Source organism: Curcuma longa, chromosome 14 (assembly GCF_044706935.1).
Source record: "Curcuma longa cultivar G26 ecotype Majalengka, Jawa Barat chromosome 14, ITB_CL_G26_1.1, whole genome shotgun sequence".
Classification (NCBI taxonomy): domain Eukaryota; kingdom Viridiplantae; phylum Streptophyta; class Magnoliopsida; order Zingiberales; family Zingiberaceae; genus Curcuma; species Curcuma longa.
In genome coordinates this window covers 9,769,391-9,779,827 of record NC_133874.1, presented here as the reverse complement: position 1 = coordinate 9,779,827, position 10,437 = coordinate 9,769,391, and the positions used below count along the sequence as shown (strand labels likewise).

The 10,437-nt window shown below is 33.1% G+C and overlaps 1 protein-coding gene and 1 non-coding gene across 2 annotated transcripts in view; both read left to right on the top strand.

Moving 5' to 3' along the window:
* Nucleotides 1-2,690: 2,690 nt before the first annotated feature.
* On the top strand, nucleotides 2,691-2,772 carry TRNAS-AGA (transfer RNA serine (anticodon AGA)). Its single transcript has one exon. It is a non-coding gene; the product is annotated as a tRNA-Ser (tRNA).
* Nucleotides 2,773-7,694: 4,922 nt separating this feature from the next.
* LOC141845174 (putative magnesium transporter NIPA8) overlaps nucleotides 7,695-10,437 on the top strand; it is an 8,913-nt gene continuing 6,170 nt past the window's right edge. Inside the window, exon 1 of the mRNA XM_074733231.1 lies at nucleotides 7,695-7,889. The gene's annotated coding sequence lies outside the window, so the exon portion shown is untranslated. The remainder of the gene's footprint in view (nucleotides 7,890-10,437) is intronic.

The window sequence follows — 10,437 nt, the reverse complement described above, 5'->3', positions numbered from 1 at the left end:
CGGCAAATTTAGATAGCATATCAATCAATTGCTAAGGGTGTCAAGTGTTAGGTATTCTTTGTGATCGTAAGGTACCTCTAAAGTATAAAAAAAATTATAAAATAACGATTAGACTTATTATATTATATGGAGTTGAATGTTGAGTTATACAATAGGAACACGAGCAAAAGATGAGAGTCATAGAGTTGAGTACGTTAAGGTGGATGTACATACATATGAGGATAAATCAGATAAGAAATAAGAATATTAAAAAGAGTTAGGATTGCTAATATTGAGAGAAAATTATGAGAGATGTGTTTAAGATGGTATAGATATATACTTAAGCGACCAATAAATGTCATAATTAAGTGATGTGAGAACATAACAAATACTTGTATTAATTGAGGAAGAGGGAGATTACAAAAGACTAGATTAGCAATGAGAAAATATAATAAAAGTTATTTAAATATAGATGAGGAAATAGTAAGAGATCGAGTTCAATAACGTAGGATGATCGATATAGTTGACCCCCTTAGTGGGAAAAATGGTTGGTTGTTGTTGTATATCAATCGACTGTCCTATTGATTAAATTCATATCAATTGACTGCTAAATCTAGAACACTTTCTTTACAACTAGTTCAACTTGAGTTGAATCCTTCATTGATTTAGCATGTCAATCAACTTGGATCAACCTCCAGTTAACTAGATCATTAAATCCTAAATCCTAAACCCTAAGTAAGAACCTACATAAACACTAAAGCACACATCACCCAACGAGTGGTAGGACGAGTTAAGTTGATATTTGCATGTTCTAGTTTGCATGTTATTATTCACCCCCTTACGGGTGCAACACAGCAATAAGAGGTATGGTGGATTATTCAAGCACCCATGCTTCGATTTCTATGCAGGACACCTTACGTTCACAGTGCTCGAACTACTGGGACCGCTGAGCTACCATATCATGACTCGTTGCGCTTTTAGATTTATTTAGTGGACGAACCAAGGGAAAGCCCGCCCACCTCCAAGACTAGTTGGACCCAAATCCATATACCTGGATTATCAAAAAAAATAGTTTGTATGTTATTACCCTAAAAGACTTGAAATTAGGGAAATTAAGAATACAATCATGCCCCGATTGATCAATATCGATGGAATCATACTCTAAGAGACTTGGCTTAAGGGGAAGATTATTGATGCAATCATACTAAAGGCATTGATAATTTTGATATTACTAAAAACAATTGACAAAAACTTTAAGTTAAGATTAATATATGTTATTATAATGATATGAAGTATGTTGGTGCAAGAACTTGATAGGAGTTGCACAAGTTAGAAAAGTCTAAGTAGGTTGAAGCATGATAAGGTAAAGTCTAAGAGCATCCACAATGGATGCTCTAACGGGGTGTTATAACATCCCATTGGTGTTAGATACCATTGTGAAGGGGTGTTATAACACCCCTCCAATTGAACGGGTTCAAGCAATTGAACGCATTCAATTAAAAATGAGGTGGGCAAGCCAGGAGGCTGGTCCACCCCATGTGTATTTTTTTTTTAATTATATTTATTAAAATAGTTAGTTTTAACGACTATTTTAAAATTGAATAAAATTTTTAATATTATTTTTTTAAAATAGTAAAATTATTATTTTAAAAGTAAGATTATTATTAAAAATAATAATAATAATTTTAATATTTTAATATTTTTAAAAAATATATTTATTTAATATGATATAATTTTAAAATGATTGAGTGAACGGTAAAACTCATAAATAATGAGTATTAATGTTAAAAGGAATTTGGGTGAAAGAGATATGTTGTTATAACGAGTATGTGGCAGTAGACCCCATACTTTTTAATGAGGTAGAGGGCGTTATAATGGGAGTAGGTTGTGGATGCTCTAACAAGTGTTAATAGAAGTTTAAGATGTCCTTGGCAAGTGAAGAAGTCTAGTGAACTCCAAATAAATATGAAAAAGTTCAATGGACATTGACAAAAGTTTAACGGATCTTTAGCAAATGATGAAGTTTTAAAAAAGTAAACTTTTTCCAAATGTAAGAAAGTCCAATTTTCAGAGTGACCATCTTTCACTTTGGTATAATGTGTAGAGTTATTAGAATACTGCCTCTAACTTTTAGGTATTGTTGAAAATTTAATTGTAATTATAATCATATAAAATACAAATTAAGAAGTTTAGTTAACATAGATAAAAATAATAATAAAATTAAATGATGGAGATAACTTAGACAAAAAAAAACATAATCTTATTTCTATTTTAAGATTAATTTTCATAAATTTTTAAAATCTATGAAAATTCATACTTGTCAAATGGCATACTCCTCAAGAAACATGAATCAACAAAACTAATATATACAAAAGAACATGGACGGAAGCAGGTTTCCACGAGAGGGGATCACATTTTAAATATTTAATAATTAATTATTAATTTTAAAATACATATATTAAAATATTAGTAATTTATTTCAAAAAAATAAAAAGCTGGAGGGTGGTGGCCTCTACCTGCCCCCCCTCTGGCTCCGCCCCTGCAAAAGAAAAACTTGTCAAAAAAAAAAAAAGAGCACAAACTAATGCTAGAAATATCGAAATTAATATGATTCAATGATACTAATATATAAAAGATAAAATATACTTTTCTATTGTTAATTTATTATAATACATTAATTAAATTGTTAATTTATGAACCCACTCAACCAAGTGGTCGTGCCGGAGTGGTTATCGGGCATGACTAGAAATCATGTGGGCTCTGCCCGCGCAGGTTCGAATCCTGCCGACCACGATTACTAGTTTTTTATTTCTTTTCCTTTTAGGAAAGGAAAAATTATGTGTTTTCTTTTGCATAAATTTATTTGTATATTTTCACTGAATGAGGCGATTTGTTCTCATTTCATTTACACCTGGAGTGGAATGGATAACGATAATGATTTATTTCCAATTTTACTCCAATTAAATGAATAAATATTTGATAATTCCCTCAAAAATGATTCATTATATTTCAATTCAATCTTTTAGATAAATAATATCCAATAATTTTTTTGAATATTTAGATAAATAATAAGAGATTGAATGGGTCCAATGGGGAATGTGAACCCAAGGAAATCTAATAGTCCACACAAGTCAAGGAGTTGAGTGCTTGCAAATCGGACAAGTGTGAAAATTTGAGTCAATAATGCAAGTAAGGTGTATGTCTTGGATTTTTTTCTACGTAGGAGTTAATCGTACCCCAAGTAATCTGGTATGATTTTGAATTTTGATATATGGGCAAAGAGTTTAGTTAAGTCTTGCCTTATCATTTGATATTTGTGTTTGAGTGTGTAGGGACTTATGAGAACACACATGAAACTTGGAGAACTCAAGCTCAATAAGATCGAGTGATAATATGAATGATGAAGTATCATTAGTGGCTTAGAGATCCATAGAGATCAAAGAAGGTTGTATGAGGTAATCAAGAGATAATCATAGGACAAGAAACATTGAGGTGACATTGGATCAGCTTGGGCATTACTTGGGTGTCCAAGTTGGAGGCTCGGTGACTCAAGGTACAAAGAGATCAAAGAAGATTATATAAGGTGATTGAGGGACCATAGAATGAGGAGCATCACGGACAAGCGAAGACAACAATGAACATAATGCCATAAATAGTTTCTTGTGTTTCTAACTAACTTTTCTATTAGGTATGATCATGACTCAAGAAGAGGAAGTTTGGTTTGTGACATATGAGATTGGCACACACTAACATAAGACAAACGTCAATGATGTCTAATAAGGAGTTGAAAGGCTTGCCAAAGATACAATACACCAAAACAAGATACATGACATGTGTCAAGAAGGCAAAACCTCAATTGTTGATACTTCTTTACCTTTAGAACTTTTGCATTTGGATTTTTTTGATAGTTTGAATGATAGTAAATATTATTTGATTATAATAGATGACTTCACTAAGTATAAACACTACTTAGATTTTAATAAAGAGTAGAAAATAAAAAGAATCTCAAAATTAACTTGATTTGGAATGATCATAGTGGTGAATTTGAGAATTATTGTTCTCATAAATGAAAATGAGTATATACTTGAGTTTTCTCATCTTAAAACACCTTAATAAAATGTGATGATGGAGAGGAAAAATTGAGCTCTACAAGAGTTGGCTAGGTTTATTTTGAATGCATATTTACTTCCTAATTATCTTTGGGCTAAGACAATCAATGTTACCTATCATATCCAAAATACAATTTATCGATATAGGTTTTTATCGAAAATCCTATATGAACTTTAGTTTAGAAAAAAGTCTTTAATTAAGTATCTTAAGGTGTTTGGTCATAAGATTTATATCCTTAACATCAATGATCATTTAGGAAAATTTTCATCCAAGGTGGATGAGAGTATCTAAGCTAGGTGCTCATCATCAAGTAGAGCTTACATGGTATACAACAAGAGGTATCTCAAGGTTGACAAATCCTCTAATATTATTTTTGATAAAGCCACAAACAAAGATCCTAGGGAATCCTCCATTGATAAAAGATATCAATGATGGTTTGATTAAAAAAAGTTGCTTTTGAACTTAAGAAATTGAAGTTGGATACAACATTCAAGGGGTGCTAGATAATTCGGACTCACCTTCTAGAATCTTTATGGTTAATTTAGCCAACTACTTAGGGCAAGTTGTGGGTAGATATTTTTCAATGAGGTATGGTTGAGTTGGTTACTGCGGGCTAGACTTGCTGAAGTGGGCAAGGATCAAATCTCGGCGAAGTCATGACAATGCCCTCCCCATAGTGGCCAACTATAGCTTCTCGATTTACCTCCTCACAGATGATCGTGAGACCGATCGTGTGGGGCCGCTAGGGTGGTGGATTTCACTTTTTACTGAAGAAGGGTAAATATTTTTCAAGGGGTAAAAAATAGATTATATTTTAGGAATTTAGAAAATCAATTTGTATTGATCTCTCAAATTGAACACAAGACTATAGATAAAAAAACATTGTTTGATCCAGATTAAGTGGTAGCCATGTAAGATGAGTTAACTAAATTTAATAGAAGTCAAATTTGATCCTTAGTTCCAAAACCTTAAAAAGTACCATTATTATAAACAAGTTAGATGATGAAGAAATTGTGGTTAAAACAAAACTAGACTCATAACTCAAGATTTTAATTAAGTTAAAAGATTGAATTACGATGAAACTTACACTTTTGTAGCTTGTTTAGAATCCATCTGGATGCTTTTAGCATATGTCACTCATAATGACTTCAAACTATTTCAAATGCATGTGAAGTTGGTATTTTTAAATAGGTTCATTATCGAAGAAGTTTATATAGAACAACCATCCAATTTAAAAAATCTAGATTTATTGAACCATGAGCATAAGTTTAAGAAGCTTTGTCCGATTTGAAATAAGCACCCCAAGCTTGGTACGAGAGATTGTCAATCTTCTTTAATTTTAAAGTCTAATTTTGATATATAGTGACTTTCCTTTGGGTGAGAAACGTACCTTTATTCATTCATTGTGTTAGGTCAATTTTGATATAACAGTACTACGCGTAATATTTTTGAACAAATTGAAATAACTTTGCTCTACAAAAGCTACTATAATAGTACCATGATAATGTTTTTTTATAACAAATAAGATGAGATTCCTTTTGATATTTTTATCATTTCAGTAAAAGATGAAATTTGTCATCCTAATGGTCCCACACGGTCGGTCCTATGACCATCTATAAGAAGGTAAATCGAGAAACTGCAATTGACTACGATGAAGGAGGATATTACCTCGACTTCATCAAAATTCGACTCTTGTTTATTTCAATAATTTTGTTTTGTCATAATCAACTCAACTATATCCAAAAGCGATTAAATAAATCCAAGAAAATTTATGTAAACGATCATTGTCGTGTCAACCATCTTATTGGTTGGCAAGTGAAATCATGATCAGTACAACACACAATATTGCTTCAAGGGACCTTTTTCTCTATTTATGGATTATTTTTAGACAAAATCAAAAGGTTGTCTTTATTTTTGTTATTATTCAAAGGACACCCCAAGTTAAAAAAATTATCAAAAGGGCCCTTATCCTATTTTTTTTATAAACATACTATTGCTCCAATATTATAATAATTTTGATCAAAACTATTACAATTGAAGCAATTTTAGTTAAATTTCCATTATAGTTTTAATCACAATTACTCTAATTATATCAATTTTATTTGACCAATTTTAATTAAATTTAAATAATTTTAACTGATACTCGAACAATTTTGGTCAATATCAAAACAAATTTGAATGGCATTAGTTATAATAATTTTAAATATGCTATGATAATTTTAGACAAAAAAGGACTTTACAAATGGAAAAATAAAATTAGCCCTTTTAATATTTTTTAACAAGGAACGTGATTTAAAAAAAAAAATCTTTTGCTCATTATTTTTTCACTATACCCGAATGGGTGCATTCTACCTATTGGCGTCTCTTTCCCGCCTTCAAATCTCCACCAGACGCGACGCGGAGACAACCGCGGGTGCAATGGAAGTCAGTACCTGTTTACTTTGTTCGAACGCAAAGTTGGACCGTGCGACTGCAACCAGAACGATCGGGGCCCACGAAGGCGGTTGAATTGGCGAAGACATTTACCAAAACACTTGCGCACCAAAAGTATGCCCCCATCGCGACACCCACCCAAGCTGGGGACGATGACGTCACCATCCTGTGTCATGAGAGGCGTGTCCACAATGTGTACGTGTCTTTGGGTGTGAATTATCCAACGAACACAGATGGAGGAGTAAACGTAGGATCGGCTGTCTGGTTATCCTCGTGTTTTAAGATTCTAACTTGTGTTGAAAGAACGATATTTCCAACATCAAAATGGATTGCGTTCCCTGGCATGATCATATTATTTTTTTTTACCGTGTTCGATCAACGGCAGACATTCAGCAGTTAATACGATGTAATTGTGCTTACCAATATGACCGTGGCATCCTAAAATTGAAAGACTTTATGATACAGGAGATCTGAATTTTAAAAATAGATTATAATTTTTGATTCAGATTGGGCTATAAAATTTTTAATATATCAAATCGAAACTCATTTATATATTTATAAAAAATTAGCTTGTGCAACTTATAATAACCCATCTTAGATAAAAATAATTTTTTTTAAAGATTTCAATAATTTATTATTATTATATTAGAGTTATTTTAATTTTTTTTATATAGTAGGATTTTAAAATTATTTAAAATTTTATTTAATTACCATTAAGATATTATTTTTTTATTTTCAATCAATTTTATTCATTAAATTTATGATAATTTTTCGATATATTTTTACAATTTTATTGTGAAAATATCAAAGTCTAATGTTTAGAATTATCAAACGGACCAACTCATAGCGTGACGAGTCAATCTGTCAAAAATCCATTATATGACGAGGCGAGACAGACCGACCAATCAACTTGACAAATTAAAAAATTTTCAATCTAACCCAACTTAAGACAGATCGCTGGTTACACAATCCAATTCATGGATCTATCAACAAATAAAAATATAAAAAATATTCTGTTTCCTGTTTGTTTTGTCACAGAGAATCGAAGTCAAAAAGAAATGATGCTTAACGAATTCGCCGCCATGATTTTATTTTATTTTATTGTAATAATATGTTACTATATTAAGTGTTCACAAATTCTCCTCTTCCTGCTCCGAAAAAGGTGAAAAAAGGGTAAAAAAATTTGGGTGCCTTCCCCATCTCACAGATCTCTCGCGCCAAGCGACGACGACCGTGCCCTCATCTTCCTCCCGACAAAAGGAAAATTAGGGCACTTATCTCCTTCCTCTCTCCGTTCAAATCGATCGATCAATTTGGCTTGGGCCTCTGCTGTAGCTGGAGACGAAGTTCCTCGATCTTCCGGCGAGGTAAAACCGCGTGCTTTCCTTTGCTGAGCTACATCGTTGCGTGCGATTCGAACTTTCTTGCTTGCTTTAATTGCGGGAGATTTGAAGTCTCGATCTGGTTTTGATTGCTTTCTGTCCGGCGAGGACAAATTAGGTATTTTCTGATCGGTCGCTCGTAGTTCTTTTAGCTACGAATCGGCTCTGATGGTCTTATCTTGGATAGGAGGCTTTGGGGAGATAATGAACCAGTAATCTTAGTCATTTCCAGGGAATATATTATGCACATAGACGATCATTTTCAATGCCCTTTTATGTGTCTAGAGATTGATTATGCTTAGGCTAGCTATTGGGTTTGGTTTTGTACTTGTTTCTTTTGCAAGGGGACGAATTTTGAATAGGAATAATGAATACGAGTATTCTGTTCAAGAGGAGAAAGTTATGGTGATCTTGCTGTTAATCTTTGTGGGCGTTAAGACGAAGAATTGAATTACCCATAGCGTAGCAAAAATTTTAACAAAGTCCGTACAATTATTGGCTAAAAAGATAGTATGCTATAGTATGAAATGGGGTTGCCATGAGCTCCTTTGACAGCAATGGTAATAATTGATGTATAAGGAATTTAGAATAGAAAACTATTCTAAATCAGGCCAACAAGTTATGGAAAAGAATCATGGTAATGGAGGAGACTGAATGAGCATGAAACTAGGTCTCAATTTGAAGTGATACAATTACTTGAACCAGAGATTGGTGATCTTCTTTACCAGGCATTATGAGGGGACACTTATCTTAACCAATTGGATGGTTCAAACTAACTTCTTGGTAATGAAAGGTTGATCCAATTTCATCAGATGAAAGCATTGGTTCGAACATGACTGGCAAGTGGTAATTCTTGTAGGACTAATGTGAGATGTGTAATCAGCTGAAAATAAATCTTAAAGTTTGGCTCATAACAGAAGGTCAGAAAATTGAGCGGCTAATGGAAGGTTAACAATTAAACAGATTTAATTAATTAATTAAAAATCCCAAATGGATTTAATTAATTACATGGATTTATTCTAAAATGATTAAAACTTTACCTGCTCAAATTACATGCAACATGCCTGCTGGTGCATGCAGCATATCTGTTGATGCTGCCTGAGCCTCAACATCAGCAACATACCTTAATCCCGAATAGGAAACAAGTATTTTGACCAATGAGGTGATGAACTATAGGTGAGAAGAACAACGACCAACACTGCAACTGATCCTGTGCATGTGTGGGCGTCACCTAATCTCAGGACATGTGTAATATCTATTCAGTAAGGATTTTGTAGAGAAGTACTTAAAAATGTCTATTTACAATTTGAGGCCCACCTTCACTCATATAAATAGATTCCTTTTCTGCTGATTAAAACACTCTTAAGTTGCTACCACTCCTCTTGAGCTCCTCTCTTCCTTTACTCTCTTAAGAGTTCCAAGGCTTTGGAAGTTCTCCATTAGAGTGCTCCTATTTCAAGTGGACAATGTTGGGTTAAGCCTGTCCTCAACCTAAAAGTTTTCATCCCTAAAGATAAGCTTATCCAATAGGGTGAATCAACATCCAAAAGGGTGAATCAACAGCTGACAATATTAGTCCGGTACTAATAGAAGTAGAAGTATGTCTAGTATATACGAAGGGGTGTGACAACTAATAAAATCATGATCCACATTGCTAGATCAACACTCCACTAATTTGAGTCGTCGATCTATTGAGAGCAGACTGACTGGACTCAATCAGTTGGACTGATCTTGACAGATTTCCACCAACACTGGATACCACAAATCCCATGTTCTTATAATGTTCGAAGGTGATTACTACTCTTCAAGATATTAAAGATTGGAGGTTATTCTTATATCTCCTACCTGATTTGCTTTGATCCTCCTTGATTGGGTTTGATTACTTCCAGATTCATCTTTAGTTATTTTTTGATATTTTTCATGTTTTTTCTTCAGTCACCAATATATAATCTATCTATTTTCCATTTTTAATAATTACCATTATTGTCATGTTATCACCACTATAAAAGAGTGCTCATCTATTATCACAAAACAAATTATTCCACTATAAATTTTCACAATATATGAATCATCACTCAGAGTCATCACTGGCCCTCATCTAATCCTTTTGATAGCTAGTACCCCTTGTTCTTCCTCCATGTTTCCAGCTCTTCATCAAGCCTACTTCAATATCATCTAGATCATCATTGATGACCCTCATCCTCTCCATGCATGGTCTTGTATCACTTCCTCCTTGCCATTGATGTTATGACCATCGAGACTCCTTTCCTTGATTGCCATAGACCTGCTCTTGTTTTCATTGCTTTTTCTTAAACTGAAGAAGCCATCATTATCAACTGCGCACATCATTTGGTGATTTCTTTGGTAGTCATCCTGTTATACTGTAAGACGTGCAGATCATCTATATACCATTTAGGTTATTTGATCTGATGTTAGGCAATAATCTGAAATTAGTGACTAGGTTGTAAATATCCAATCATCATGTCAAAGGTTATACATATCATCTTGGGCCAAGCCTATTGTTTAATCTTAC